General features: G+C 51.5%; 1 protein-coding gene across 9 annotated transcripts in view; it reads right to left on the reverse strand.

Moving 5' to 3' along the window:
• Positions 1-14,805, reverse strand: part of MAPT (microtubule associated protein tau) — a 93,219-nt gene extending 78,414 nt beyond the window's left edge. For 2 of the 9 annotated variants that reach the window (XM_032870941.1, XM_032870937.1), the window contains exon 1: positions 14,627-14,805. The gene's annotated coding sequence lies outside the window, so the exon portion shown is untranslated. The other 7 variants (XM_032870947.1, XM_032870944.1, XM_032870948.1 and 4 more) reach the window with 6 other exon arrangements.
• Between the last annotated feature and the right edge of the window lie 1,292 nt (positions 14,806-16,097).

Consider the following 16,097-nt stretch of genomic DNA (forward strand, 5'->3'; position numbering starts at 1 on the left):
AAAGGTTGCATGCTCCACCAACTGTGTCAGCCAAGTGCCCCAGGACTGTATTTGATAGAAAAGGATTAGGTATTAAAATCATAAAGTGGGGGGCGCCTGGGTGGCTCAGTGGGTTAAAGCCTCTGCCTTCGGCTCAGGTCATGATCCCAGGGTCCTGGGATGAAGCTCCGCATGGAGCTGTCTGCTCAGCGGGGAGCCTGTTTCCCTCTCTCTGTCTCTGCCTGCCTCTCTGCCTACTTGTGATCTCTGTCTGTCAAATAAATAAATAAAATCTTTAAAAAAAAATCATAAAGTGCCTGGGTGGCTCAGTCAGTTAAGCATCTGATTCTTGATCTCGGCTCCAGTCATGATCTCAGGGTGGTGAGATCAAGCCCCGAGCTGGGATCTATAGTCTGCTTGGGATTCTGCCTCTCCCTCTGCCCCATGACCACTCACTTGCATGTGCTCGAGCTCTCTCTCTCTCTCTCTCTCAAAACAAATTAATAAGTAAAATCATAAAGTGGCCCATCACCCACAATTATACAAGTTATACACCTGTTTCCCTTTCCATTCTCAAGTCTCTTGAAGAAAGCCTTAGGTTTTAATCAGTATTGGATTCATGCAATCACCTGTCCATTCATTCTTTAAACAGTCACGGAGCATCTATTCTGTGCCATGGGCTGTGCCAGGCACTGAGGCTACAGAGACGAGCAGAACATCGCCCAACAGATGGATGTGGTCAGGCACTGGCTCCCCGGAGAAGTCAGCAGTGGTCTCGGAAGAAGTCATGGAAACTGAACACAACATAATGGGCCCTCGTGATGTGGAAGCAGAAAGCGTTAATCGATTTGCTTGAAACTAGTCGTAGAGAGAAAACCCCAATTAATTTACTAATTATCTTTAAATTCTAGCAACCATTTTTAGCTGTTAGTTAAGGAAAAAATAACTTGTATTACAAGATGTGATGCTTAGCCTGGTCTACGGTAACACTATAGAGCTGTCTTCCTCTCTCCGTGGCTCCCGGATCCCTGGAAATGTGGGTGACGGTGGCAAAGGTGAGCCCAGCGGTTCAGCCCAGAGGGGGGCTGCTTGGACTGGGTGATTTCTTCCTCACCTGTGGATGCAGGGAGCATTTCAGGGGGGCACAAATGATGCCCACACCCCAAAGACATCTTAGGCTGAATAGACTTTTAAGAAGAAGAAGCAATCTCTTCATTTAATAATCATAAAGCTAAAATTCCAGGTCACTGTTTTATTTATATATATATATATATATATACACACACATATATATATATTTTTTTTTAATCAAAAAGCACTGGCCGTAGGATCCCTCAGGCTAAAGCAATGGAGGGAGAGCCAAGGATGGAAAAGCCAGGGTGAGGCCTGCTCTTGAGAAGCAGAAGTTCTGGGTTCAATTCCCTGTCAGTCTAACACTAGCCATGTGATTCTGAGGTGCCTCTTAACCTCGCTGAACCTCAGTTTCATCATCTGTAAAAGGGAAAAGAATTTTTACAGGCTCACATCAAGAACTAAATGAGAACATATAAACTCCAAAGTACTGTCTGCTTGTTAGCAATTTGGGGAAGGGGAGTCCCCCTAGCACCTAGGGACACCTCCTAGCACCCTGACATCACACGATGTAGGCCACCCAAATGTGAGCTGTGCCCCACGCCCTGTTGTTATGTGTGACCAAAGGCTGAGAAAGGTGGCCAGGAGGGGCCTAGATGTGTAAACTCAGGGGAGATGACATTCAGGTTCCGAGGTGGTGTCTACAGGGAGAAATTTAATTCAAAGTGGGAGTTTTCCCATTTTCCCTGAGCCAGGCAGACTGTCTGCTGTTAGGAGAAAGGGTCACAGTGGAAAGGAGGGGCTGGGTGGCATTAGTCAGCCTCAACACAACAAAAATGTTCCTATACAACTTCCCTCTCCCAAATACCTAGATAAGAGTGTTTAAAAGTAAGTCAGCTTTTTAAATGAGACTGATCATTCCCTAATTAGTCCAAATTAGAACATTATTAGTGTATCCAGAAAGCCAGGTCGTTCCAAGCATTCTCTGCAAACTTGGGCCCACGGGGGACAGGGTCTGTTCTCCCAGAAGAGAGCAATCCCAGGAACCTCAGTCATTAAGTCCCAGAGACATAGGGTCTGGTGCCTATAATGTGGCCATAACCTTTGATGATGAATGAGCTCCCTGCCCCGAGAGGCCCAGATGTGGCCAGCATGCCCTGGCCTGTCCAACAAGCGAGACAGCAGCCCTCTGCCCAGCGTTCCCATGCTCCTAACTTTGCATCCAGTGCTTTGGGCAAAGGGGCCCACGCCCAGATCCAGAGCTAAGCAGGCCGGTGCTTAGTGCCGGGACCGACAGTGTTCCTTCAAGTGGCCCCATCTTTTAGTTTGGGGTGCTTTTAAGAATTTTCTTGAACTACTCAGACTACTCACACCCTGAATACAATTTATAGTCTGAAATGATCATGGCTGTCTCTCCCCCCACCCAGGAAAACCCAACAAAAGAAACCAGGGTGAGATCTCATACATGGTATATAGTCTACTTTAGAGCTAATGGATTAAAAAAAAAAAAAAAAAAAAGCCGGGGAGGAGGGAGGCAAGAACAGAACTGAGAAATGGTTCTTGTTTTCATTAGATGCAAGGGTGGCTGTGGGAATTTCAGTGCCATAAACATGCCTGGTGAGGCTGCGGATTCTAATTTTCCACTATGTGTGGCCCCCAACCCTGTCCATGTGAGCCCCCCTTCTCTGCTCCCCATTACGCCCTTTTTTCCTGGTCCTAGAGGTGAACAGCAGTGGTATAGACACGGGGGAAATAAAGTGGATTGTTGAGGGAAGAGGATCAGACAGTACACCAGGAGGCTGACTAATGCCACCCAGCCCCTCCTTTCCACTGTGACCCTTTCTCCTAACAGCAGACAGTCTGCCTGGCTCAGGGAAAATGGGAAAACTCCCACTTTGAATTAAATTTCTCCCTGTAGACACCACCTCGGAACCTGAATGTCATCTCCCCTGAGTTTACACATCCAGTCCCCTCCAGGCCACCTTTCCCAGCCTTCGGTCACACATAACCCCTCCAAAGAAGTGTGGCAGGTGTGGACATTTCTCATGTTTTCTGCGAACTGGAAGAAAAATGAGCTTCTCTGTTGGATAAGTGTCGACCTGCCCACGACACTAAATTTGGTTCTGCCGTCACCAGCGACATGAAACGGCAGCCCAGTTTAGAGGCTAGCTTTCGGTTTAAAATACTTTCTCCAGGCTCAGGTTGCATATGACCCATTCAGGGAGGCTGCAGGGCACAGCTTCTCTGGGCCTTAGCACTAAAGACTCATCTGTTGGTGTGGAGAGTGGCCCGAGAGGGGAGGCATGAAGGCAGCGAGGCACGGGAGTTGGGGAGAAGCATGACCTGGCTTCCTCTCCAGCTGGGAAGTCTCTGGGCTTCAGTCTGCTCCCCAGCAAAATAAGAATGATAATCCCTGCCTCGAGGGGGACGGAGGGTTAAATGAGGCCATGTTTTTAGTAAAATAAAGGCAACCAGCTAATACCATTATTACCAGCATCGTCATACAACAGAACTAGTTTAGACCAATAGGGACTGTGTTCAGGCAGCCAGACTGCTCGCAGGCTGGAGTGACACGCGTGCCCTGACCTACTACCCACCATCCACATGCATGAGAAGCCCCCCACTCCCAGGGCAAAGACAGACGATAACCCAGCTCCAGCTCCGTTCAAATTCCAAGTTCAGGCACTTCATTAATGACACTTGGCTGAGCCTCTAGCCGCCCCACAGCCCCCAGAATATCATACCACCAAAGTCAATGTCTGCCTTTAATTTAATCACTCTTGCCTGAATTGGTTCCCACCCCGGGCCAAACACGGAGTAGCCAGAAGAGGCTGCCCTTGGGCATAAATGAATAGGAGATTCTGTACAAAGTCCTGGTCTGATTAGGAAGAAACTGAAAACCCCTGCAAAAATGGAAAGGCCACCGGAGGGTCAGGATAGGGGTCAGGGAGGCCCCCTGCCCCTCTCCGGGTATCACTTCAGGTTACGCTACAAGCGTGACAACCCTCTGTCCTGTCCTGCACCCCGGCTTTAGACCTCCTCTGCAAAGAAGGGAATAGACGAGACCTGTACATGCTGGATCGCAACTGCCTGTCCAACAAGCATGGGCACAGGCCCTGCTGATGGCTGCTCACCCCTGGGAAGGAGCCTGCACCGTCCTGCCGGCAAGAGGGGAGCAGGGTGGCGGCAGCTGAATGACCTTAGGCATTGGGCTCCATTAGCCCCGTGGAGACTTCAGATCAGCGCCTGACTCTGGTTACCTGCAGCACTGGTCTTCTGAGCGGCTCAAAGGAATTCTCATAGAAGGTTTTATTTCAGCTCTGCAACTATCCCGCGAGAAGGGAGCCTGCGTTATCAACCATTTTGGGGTGAGGGCATTGCAGGATCCCCATTTTGCAGATGGAAAAATGGAGGTACAGGAAATCTTCCACTTCACCCCAAGTCTCTTCAGATGGTGAACAAGAAAGGCTGCAATTAAATTCAGGGTTCGGCAAGCAAGCCCATGCAGCGGGGGAATAACAGGCCCACAAAATGAGGCAGGCAATGGCTAGCTTCTGGAATTCAGTCTTGCCAGCAATAAACGATAAGGAGACCTTTTTAAAAAATTAATGTATAATGTATTATTTGCCCCAGGGGTACAGGTCTGTGAGTCATCAGGCTTACACATTTCACAGCACTCACCATAGCACATACCCTCCCCAATGTCCACAGATCTTTTCTTTTTTTTTTAAGTTCTTTATCACTTGGCCCAGATTATCAATTTATAACAAGAATCCTGCCAGTTAAAAAAAAGTTTTCCCATCAGACATCAAGCATCAGTTCATAATTATTTATAGCACTTTAGTGACACTGAAAGGGATTTATTTCAATGTATTCAGTCTTTAACCCTCTGCAGGGAACAGAGTGTAGTCATTGCTCCCTGCAGGGTTAAAAAGGGAGAGACTCCAGATACAGGAGGCCTGCAGAACTAAATCCAGTGGAGGTGCCCAGCAGGCCCATCCTGCAGGATTAACCCCGGGGAAAGATTAAATAGGGTTAAAGCAGGTTCAGGTGAGTCTGTGATTGATCATTCCATTATTCAAGTGGATTTAGAGATGTTCTGCAAAATCCTTCCTTTCTAAACTGGGCCTATGGTGAGGCACAGGCATGTGTCCTGGGGCCAGTGTGGAATTTCCCTGTTCCTAAGGAAAAGACGAGACAGAAGGTGGATGGCAGAAGATCTGGGGACTCTTCCAAACAGCTATTCCTGGTGATTCTTGGCAATGGGAGCTTTGAAAGGGACAGGTTCACACGAATTTATACTGCAATTATTACCGTACCCCAACACAGGAGATTATATACAAGTATTTTACTCACATATACAACCTTTGCTTGGCTTATTAACATACCTCAATTTAAATTCTGATGCATTACCAATACTAAAGTTGAAAGCCGTCAGGTGTTCAGCAAACCTAATATAAAAAGTCTAGGCATACATCAAATAAGGGAGTGAATATTTACATTTAAATACATAATTATAATTATGGGGCGCTTGGGTGGCTCAGTTGGTTGGGTGTCCAACTCTTGGTTTCGGCTCAGGTCATGATCTCAGGGTCCTGGGATTGAGCCCCATATTGGGCTCTGCGCTCAGCAGGGAGTCTGACTGCAATTCTCTCCCTCTCTCTCTCTCTCTCTCCCTCTGCCCCCCTTCCCACACAATGTGCTTGTGCCCTCTCTCTCCAATAAAACAAATACCAAAGAGAGTCTTTAAATTGTAACTTTCCCTTGGGCATTAAAGCATTTGATTTGAGATTATTAATTAATCAATAAGCCTCTTTTAGAGGGGTAGGCTGTGGGAGGGGGCATGAGTTAGGACGATAGTTTGGTGCCAATGTCCAACTGAGAACAAATGGAAATAAGCACCTCTGAAATGACCTACCCATCAGTGGCCTAACTGGGTTTGGTCAGGAATGATTCTGTTGACACATGAACTAGACCACTGGTTCCTATTCAGGTCTTTTACCCTGGAGGAGGGACACAGTCCCAGAGTTCTGTGAAATGGTCTTTCCCTGCACTTCCCTTTTGGCATAACGTGTTGGCTGGAGATCACATGACAGCAATTATGCACCCCAGGGGTCTTCTAATATCCTTGATGTCCTGGGGAGGAGGCCTCGAAGACGAAAGGGCAACCCTGGGCTTTTTATGCTACAACTGCAGACAAGTCCATAGACAACATCATCCAGACTTCCTGGGAAAACAGAAAACTGGGCTCCAGGTAGGTGGGCAAACTAGCAGCTGGGACCAGAGATAATTACGTCCCTCTTCTCTTAGATGCCAGCTTGAGCAGGAGAGGGGCAAGACCAAAGGAAGGACCATGAATGCAGCACCATTTCCAATGGCTTCAGATATAATTCTACCTTGCTGATTCAAAGTGGTTTTTAATAGTTGGATCTTCATCTAAAATTCCTTCACTAAGGGGAGTTCATATAGTAGATAGGATTTATATTTATTTTGGGCTTTATGGGGAGAATTTTGCAACACCCGCTTAACCTGGGATTTTGTGTGAATGAATTCAAAGTGCTGAGCTTGTCCTAGAAGGCAGGCAAGAGATGGGGCAGGCAGGGAAGCTGACTGCCCACCATTCACTTAATACCAGTCTCCACAGGGCGCTCAGTCCCAGCTGACACTGTGTAAGAAGGAGAAAGGAAAGACTGTAAATATTCAAGGGTAGGTCCACAGGGCCTGATGTCCACGGCCAAGGCCTCCTCCTACCACAGCCAAACTTCTAGGTCCATCACCCTTGTTACCATAATCATATAATTTAAATAAGACACAAGCGGATGAGATTCAAGTGCAAAATAAAAGGCAAACTCTTAACATCCTCCATTGGTTTTAGGAAAATCCAGCTGAATGCTTTGGAAAGACTTCATAAAACTGAGTAATTTTTTTACTACCAAAGGAGATATTAAAGACTGAACGGAACAGTAAAACTGGAGAGAGATACTGCATTCAGATTACTCGGTAGTGTAATCCCTTTCCAAGGAGCTGAAATCTGAAGTCTTAACGAGGTATTGGGAGTGTGGCTTAGGTAAGAAAGACAAGAAATTCCAACCAGCTGATCCAAACACATAGACTATCATTTCATAATGATTTTTTCTGCTTTAATGACTTTTTAAAAAACTAACGTAGTATGACCCTCAGTCTTCACCGCAAAGATAAGAAGGCTTCTTAAACCAAATTTAGTAATTCGGATATGAGCATGCTCCTGGGATGCTTGGAGTTCCCAGGACTCAGAACATGTCCAGTTTGTTTTCTTGAACATTTTTCGGCTTGACTCTTCTCTTGACCATGAAGCCCGCTTGCTGGTTTACCGACTTCAACACCCTGCTTAATCATTTCATTTGTAAATCCTCTCCTCCATTGCCTTCCATTACTTTCCCGATCCCATCTGCGCTCGCTCTCAATTCGGTGAGTAGGCTAGTAGGATCTCCAAACCCGACACGCTTGCTAAGCGGGGTCGATGTTCCCAGGATGGTGGGAGGGCGCGGTTCTGCTCTGGCTGGCATGCAGTGCCTACAGTCTATTCCTGGCGTGGGGCGGATTTCAGGAAGGAAGAGGACAGAGGCGGGGACTGCAGATGATAAGTCACTCTGCTTGCCTGTAGCAAGAATTCTGTCTGTACAATTAGACATGGGTGTGTGGGATTTTCGGGGGACCCGTTTCCACCCAAACAGCTGCGCCTGGCTCCAGGCAAGTTGGGCAGCTGCCCACTCCTATCTTGATCCTTAGTCAGTGCAACAATTTATCTGTTACAAGTGTATCCATCACCAGGGTCAGGAGATGTCTTTGCACATTCATCCAATCACAAGCCTTGATCCAGAGGCGGCTGCCCTTGGGACCATTCCCTAAACAATTTATTATGTGCCAGGCCCTGGGCTAAGCCCTGCATCCTCCCCTTACCCCGTTTAAGCCCCACAGCAACCAGGGAGATAGGTACTGCCATGCCCCCAAAAGTGGGGGAGGCAGGACTTGCACCTAGGACTCTGCTAGAGTCCACGTCCTTAACCACTGGCCAAACCTAATACCTCTCTCTGCAAGACAGGGCCCTGCCCTGAGGGCTTGTCAGGAAGAAATAGCGTCTGCCTTTAAGGTGCTCACCAGCCTTCCCTGAATAGCCGAGGCACAAAATACATTTCGGGGGGATTCATTCTCTAGTGCCCCTGATTGGAGCAGCACAGAGCCCACCGAAATGTCAACACAGCAAAAACACTCAGATAAACCACCTGCAAGTCATTCAAGTTTGTATTTCAGGGAAGCCAGTTTTAGCTGCACATCTGCAGAATGTCTCCTAATCAGAGAACCCAGAAAGTTCAGAAACCATCCCAAGATGGCCTCTCCCTACTTGCCCACACTCAGGTGGAGGCCATCTGGGCAGGAAAGGAACTTGGCCCAGGTGGCAGGAGCATGGCTTCTGGAGACAGGAAACGCGTGCTTGGACAGTAACCCCGCTGGCAAGGTAACAGGAGTGAGACGGGCATGTATGCTGTATGTCTGGTCGCCCACACAGGGCTGGCTGCAGAATTACAGTGGCCTCCGTTCTTCCCCCAGGTGGATGCCAGTGAGTTCTGGCAACGAAGGATTCCAGGCAGTCCCTCTGTGCCACAGCATAAAGGAATATTTACTGTACAGACTATGCCCCAGGAAGCGAGAAAAGCCTCCAGGCCCACCTTTGCCAAGGGAACCCTGAGATTCTTGCATGAGGCCCTTTCCCATGTCCACCCAACTCAACTCAGCCACAGACTCAGAGCCGGTCCCACTGGCTGGTGCCAAAGCTTTGATCCCTCTGAGGGCACCTAAGATGAGGATCTGCTGTCCCTAAAACTTCACTGATTTGGCCCTGACCATAGCTGAGTCTATGTCATGATCCCCCAGTCTTGATTTCCAGCCTTCTCTGAGCTGATCAGAACCAGCCGCTCCTTTGTACGACAGAGCCATCTTGAAAACCTGGATCTGGGGGAAGAGGTTTAAGGTCCCTGGGATATTTTTCTCTTTGTTTTATAAACAGAGGTACAGAGGTTGAGTGAAACCCCTTGCTCCCTGTGCCAAGGCTAGATCAGAAATTACAAGCTTCACGTTGTGCTCCAATGACGGACTCTTTCAGAAGTCCATTTTGTGAGTCAGTGGCTTTGGAATTTGAATCTTCCAATGGGTCAATGTTACAGATATCATGCTCAGGTTCCCAGGCTTGCCCACAAAGGCCTATTAAAGCCATGTGTAGTTGAGAAGGGGAGGAGGCTAGGGTTGGACTTCCCAGCTCTACCACTCCCTGGCTGTGTGACCTTTAATGAGTTACTAAACCTCTCTGTACTTCAGTTTCTCCATACATAACAGAGATAATAACAGCACCTGTTACGAAATGGGGGTTTGGAGAGGATGAAATGAGATAATCTCTGGGGAGCACTTACAACAGTGCCTCCTAAAAGACACTCCCTGAACATAAGTGCCATTATGATAAGAATGCCAGAGTAACAATGTTTCTGTAGCAGGACTTCTGACCCTGGCACAAATGACATTTGGGGCCAGATACTCTTTGATGTGGGGGACTGTCCTGTGCATAGCAGGAGGTCTGGCAGCGTCCTTGGCTCCTACCCACTAGAATGCCAGTGGTACCTTCCCCAGTTGTGAAAATTAAAGACGTCTCTAAATCTCTCAATGGCCCTGGGGACTGAATACCACTGTTTTACAGGAAGACACCCAAGAGTCCCAGCTGGAATATTGGGGTCCTCTCCTGGAAGCAGCCCAGCTGGTGAGGCAGCAACCCTCTCTTCCCCTCACCTGCTCAGGTATGCCCCTCCATGCCGGGACTCCTGCAAACCACCAGCAGAAGCAGCGAGGCTGGCAAGTTAGAGAAACAATTAACTAGGTGGATATTTCTGGGGATATGGAGGAATGGAGGGGCACTTTTTAAAGTGGGATAATGAAAAAGGCAGGATGGGAGGAAGGGGAAGGGGCAGAGACAAATGGGGTTTCCCACATCCATCCTTCTGACTTCCAGTGCCAGAAGGGCCGACAGTCCCAGAGATGGCAGAGATCAGTTCTGATCTGTTTCCCCCCAGGGCTATGGTGTGCTTTCTTCCCATCCTCTCTCCTGAACTCTTCTGGCCAGCCAGGGTGGGGTGAGCAGCGGGGGCCGGGCTCTGGGGTCAGGGAGCGCTGTACTGGGAAGGGAGAAGGCTCAAAAGCAGAGTAGGAAGGGTGTGGAGGTGCACCAAGGAGCACAGACTGCTTTCTGGGTGCCACTTGGATACTGAGCAGGGGACAAACTGGACTAGATTTGCCCCCAAACCTTATTGATGCCATGACCTTGAATATAGCGCCCCTCTTCTAGTTTTCTCTTTACCACCTTTTTGACCTGCATTTTCCCATTTTACCCAATTACTTGTTAAATGGGTATGGACCAAACACCTATTCTAGGTCTAGCACTGTATTAAGCCCCTGACGGTGTTTTGACTTGTTTTTGAGTGATTCTTTTTCAAGGTGGGCATAGGGAGAATACTGTCTAGTTGGAAAACTGTCAGGTGTTTAACTAGAAAACTAATATATGTTCACACACAGCTGTGGAGCCACTCAAACCATATTCATATACATAAATGCTGAGGGAAGTTGTAATAAAACACAACTTTTTAAATTTTTCGACAAATGGGTTCATGAACTGATGTTAAAAGGGCAGAAAGAAAATTCAGCCTAAACAAAGGGCACCATGATCTCACTGCATCTCCAGGCTGGCGCTGCCCTCCAAGGGCAGGTGGGTCAAAGCACCCGTCCAATAGAAGGGGCTCTTTCCTCAGTCGGAATAAATCTGACCCTTTCTCAATCAAACTGTTTCTAAGTTTTCTTCTAGCAATTTGTGGGAATAATCCATTCCTTTTGTTCCTGTCAGGGATGCTGAGCCTGATACCTGAAACCAGTTCCAAGCCACGCCCTTCCACCATAGACAGGTGGCGGAGGAGGTCTGGAGGAGGCCTGGAGGAGGCCCGTGTGGGGCGGGCACATACAGACAAGGGCTGTCACTTCTCCAAAAACCAGCAGAGCCAACAAAACTCTCCCACAACTATCCAAAGGCAACCCCAAGAGCTAAGCCAGATTACTGCAGTAAACACAAGCTGTTTCAGAAGCAGCTGTAGGTCAAAGAATTGATGAGCTTCAGGAGTCACTTGGGACCAGCCACTGGGATGGGGCAGGGCAGGGTGGTAATTTATTTATTGTTTAGAGGCAGGGTCTGGAGATGGAGGAATGCATAAGCAATTCTCATCTAGCAAACCTAAGCAGCACCATAAATTGCAAAATAATACCTTCATTTATTTAGGTAGGAAAGTCATTTCTCTTTGGGCTGTAGGACAGGTCAATGGGAGGGGTAGCGATCAAAAACCCATCCTGCGGAACCTGAGCACACACACGAGGTGGCCTGGAGAGCCAGGCTCCACAGTTGCTGTCCCAGGTTCCAGCATCCATCCCAACTCAGCCCAGCTGGAGACCGCGCCTGGAGGTTCCTGGGTGCCAGAGGCCAAATGGGGTGTTCCGGGACTTATATGAGCTCCCGCCTGATGGGGGGTTCGGGGACAGGAATCGATAGCCCTCGGATCTGTGCCCGGACCTTTCCCTTAGGAGCATGGGCTCAAATGCTGTATCCCTCGAGATCCCAGGACGGGGAGGGGGGAAGCCGGTTACTTCAAGCACGAGGAGAGCCAGGGATGGTGTTTCCGGATCCAAGTACGAAGATCCATTCCCTGGCGCCCGGGATTCCTCCTTAAACAGCTTCCAGGCCTTGCGGAAGAGAGCCCCACCAAAGCGCCTACGCATTTCAAAATGGAGCAAAATCACGGACGTCTGGACTGCGCTTTGTTCCCGGCATTGAGCTAAATGTGCTCGCTCCCTCCATGCTCCCTTTCCTCCAACCGACAGGAGGTGACCTATCCGCCCGCGGCCCCCCCCGGAGAGCTGTGGCCGCGGGCTACCCGTTCTCAAGGCCGCTCTGAGACCCTTGCTCTGTCTGGAACCAGAATTCCGCGCCCAGTTCTAGGGTGGAGGAGGTGGAGGGGGGCGAGAGGAGAAGATGCTCGAAGCGATCCTTGAGCCTCTCCTGCACCCCACCCTTGACGGACTCAACTCTGCAGGAAGGCCCCACACTTCCCGGCTTCGACCTCCGACGCCGCAGTCAGGAAGGTTTGGCCGGGCCTCTGGCGGGCTCTCGACCCCAGCCGGACCAATCCCTGGACATTCAGATCAATCTGGGCGGCTCGCGTGAATGATTGGGCTCTAGGGATGCTCATCCCTCTCGGAACTGCGCCCCCGCATCAGTTTGCAGCGATAGAATTAACCAGAAAACCGCGCGGACCCGGCTCATGGCAGGAGAGCGAAGCTCGGACTCCCTTGCCAGGGGATCCATAACCCCCTTTCCCGCTCCCTCCCCATTTCGAGGGTGGCAGTGTACTCGGGCTTTTAAGTTAAAATCTTGTACGTTTCCAAAATAATATTCAGCCACAATAATAAAAATACATGAGGGACGCTAATCTGGGTGGCTGAGGCCGCCGGAGGCCAATTAGGAAGAATCACCAGCTCAGGGTTGGGGGCGGTCTACCCCCAGAAGCCTCGGAAAGACTGAAGGGCCGCGGCCTTGCCTGCCCCTTGGGTTCAAAATCTTGGCTGGGAAGGGGCGGGGCAACGCCCCGAGGTCCGTTCTCGGGACGCGTGTGGTTTCCATAGCAACCACCCCTCCGTGCCCCCCCCAGGTCATCTCAGGAAAAATGGGTGTGGCCCGAAGCAGAGGAGGAACCCTCTTGCCCCCTCCTTACTTTCTCCCGTCTGGCGAAGCAACAGGGCAAGAAGCGGAGAGGGGCTCAGCCTGCGCGCTGTCCCCGCCACCTCCCGGGGGTCGCCGGTGACCCTTAGTGGGCAGCCCGTGGGAGGTGGCCCCCAGGCCTCTCAGGATGGAAGAAGGGGCTTCCTCCTCTCCGGCCACCCACACAGCGCGCAGAGACCTCGAATCCCAGCCCTTCGGCCCCGCGAACTCTTCCTGGCGCTCCGCCCGGCTCCGGGGAAGGGGCCGAGCGGGGTCACGGCCGTTCCATCCATGCCTTCAGGGCTGTGACTGGGGTTCCTTGACCCGAGCCAGCCCGAGATCTAACAAAAGGCTCGAAAATGAGGGGCGGAAAATAGGGGGAGGGGCGGGGGCCTTGGTTAAACACTCTCATAGATAAGAGCCAAAAAACCAGGGCTGGCAACGCAGATCACGTAAGCTCTACAAACAAAGCATCTACCCCCCGAGAAAGATTAGGGGTGAACGCCCCCAGGGCTCAAGCCCACAGCAGCAAAATACCAAGACTTCAGCGTTGATTATCGTGCCCCCCCCCCCCTTAATTACAGTCCCCGCCCTGTCCTCCAAAGCCTAGCCACCCGGCTTGGCAGGGTACAGTAAAGACGTGACATGCCGCAAAAAGATGGCACCTCGCGTTTGGAGGGGGAAAAAAAGCAGGGGTGGGAGTGGGAGGAGACAAGCCTACTCTCCCCCTCCTTGCCCACCCCGATCCACACCCACTGCCGCAGTGAGGGGCGAGCCCTGAGCGCCAGCCCCGCGCCTCCGGCAGGGAGCGCACACGCCGGACGCCAGGCGCAGAGCGCAGAGAAAGGGGCCCGCCCCGAAATGCACCTGCAGCCCCCGCGCGTGCCTGTGCGGGTCTGCGGTTTCGAGCAGGGATCCGCCGCTACCGAGTCCTTCCACACTGCAAGGCCAGGTGACTCCAGCCTTTCGCCTCTCCGAGCCCCCACACCGGGATCCCCGCACTACCTTCTCTCGGGCACGGCGCTGCTCGCGTTTCGGTGCCAGGCGCGCGCAGGGGGAAGGGCAACGAAAGTGACAGCGCCTGGACCCCTCCCCATCTCCTCGATTGCACTCCCAGCCCCCAAATGTCCCCTGCGGGTTTCTGAAGGAGGAAAACGGGGAGGGGTGGGCCACCGCCTTAAATCAGGGGCAGTGAAAGCCCCGCTGGAATTGCTGACAGGGAGGTGTAGGGAGGGGCAGGCAGGGATTCATCTTTTCTAGAACCGGATCCATACCTTCCTGAAGGGCTTATGGCAAACCAAAGCAGAGAAATCTGATTAAGGGTTCGGTTTCGGGGGTCGTCACTAGACACCCCCTAATACACACACATACAGACACACGCCCATTGCGGCAAAAGGTGACGAGCAAGAGTGCACAGCAGCCCCCTCCCCCAGGTCACCGCCATCCGCGCCCCACCCTTCGGGCACAACCTCTGGCCCGGTCCGCGCGAAGCGGGTCTTAAGGACACCCCAGAGCGCGCGCGCGCGCGCACACACACACACACACACACACCCCAACACATACGCGTGCGTGCATCCCTTGCATGGGTCCCTTTCCAAGCCGCCCTATTCCCAGCCCGTAGCGCACAGGGCGCAGGGAGGGGCCCCAGCCGTTGCCCCCGACCTATGCTTACCTCACGAAACCCATCTCTGCGGCGGGGGACGAGGGGCGGCAGCCTGAGAGTGCAAGGGGGCGGACGGGGAGGCAGATAGAGCTTACCTGATAGTCGACAGAGGGCGAGGACAGTAGAGGAAAGAGAGGAGAAAGTGGCAGTGGTGGCGGCGGCAGAAGGTGGGCGGCGGCGGCAGCGGCGGCGGCGGCGGCGGCTGCGCTGCTGCTGGTGCGGGAGCTGGTAGGTGGCGGAGAGTGCGAGCCCGCGCACCAGCGAGAGGGCGCGTTCCCGAGGCCGGCTGGCGGCGCAGGCGCGAGCAGCGAGAGCGCGAGCCTCCTCAAGGGAGGGGTCAGCAGTGAGGTCTTCGCGGACCTTTTCTCCTCCGGCCACCAGTAGGCGCGCGCGAGCACCCCACCACTCGGCCCTCCCCCGCCTCCTGGCTCGCTCCTTTTGACGCTTCCCTTCTCCTTCCTTCCCTCCCCGGACAACTCGAGCCGCGGGGGCCCGCTGCTATGCGCATGCACGTTCCGTGGTGCATGCGCACTCCGTGTCACCTCCCTCGCTGGTCTTTGTCTTGTCTAAGGGGGTCTCCGCCCTTGGGAGAGAGAGTGTACCTTGCGTCCGGGGTTTGGGAAGAGGCTGGTGCTCGGTCTCGCCCATCCGCTGCCCCTTTTCCTTTCTGTCCCAGTGATGTCCTTTCTCGAAAAGGTCCTGGGCGGGTTTCCACATAGCTCCGCAGTCCCTCCACTCCGGAACTTAGCGCTTTCCCTGGGCTCCCCCTGCTTACGGCTGGCCAGGCAGCCTGAGCCCTTGAGTTTCCCGAAATGGTCTCCGTTGTTGGCGTTTAGTTTCCCTGGGTCACCTTCCTTTCCACCTGTTTTCTTTCCACCGTTTTTGTTTTTGACCGGTGGGTTCTTAGTAAATCCACTTTAAACAGACTCAGTCATAATGCAGTAATACAGGTTTGGGGTGGATTGGTTGGTATTTTATAAGGAGCATTCAGTCTATTACCTAACCGTGACCCAAGAATAAAATGTTAAATTAGATGGAGTTGCCAATACCGCTTATCACGTTGCAAAGTATTTTCATATAATAGAGTTACTTTTATTTTGCTTGTTGAAACACCGTTATCCGTAAGTAGAGCTTGGGATCCCAATTTCCAAGTGCCTGTTGGAGATTCTCACCTGGATAGCGCACCTCACTGAAACTGACCAGTGGCTTTCATTCCCCTAGTCACCCGGCCCCCGGACTTTGGCTTTACTTGGTCTACCCAACACTTAATTTAAGCCCTGGCAGTGGGGGGCTGTATATGTATGGGGCTTGGGGGGCAGTTATCTTGTCCTGGGTGGGATGGGAACTTGTCCTGAAGCTTTAAGGTGCATAGTATTTACATTCTCTTAAAAAACAAACAAACAAACAAACAGGGGCGCCTGGGTGGCTCAGTGGGTTAAAGCCTCTGCCTTCGGCTCAGGTCATGACCCGCGTGGGGGCCTTCTGCTCAGCAGGGAGCCTGCTTCCCGTCCTCCCTCTCTGCCTGCCTCTCTGTCTACTTGTGATCTCTGTCTGTCAAATAAATAA

Source organism: Lontra canadensis, unplaced genomic scaffold, assembly GCF_010015895.1.
Source record: "Lontra canadensis isolate GAN:19392208 unplaced genomic scaffold, GSC_riverotter_1.0 scaffold41, whole genome shotgun sequence".
In the NCBI taxonomy this organism is placed as follows: domain Eukaryota; kingdom Metazoa; phylum Chordata; class Mammalia; order Carnivora; family Mustelidae; genus Lontra; species Lontra canadensis.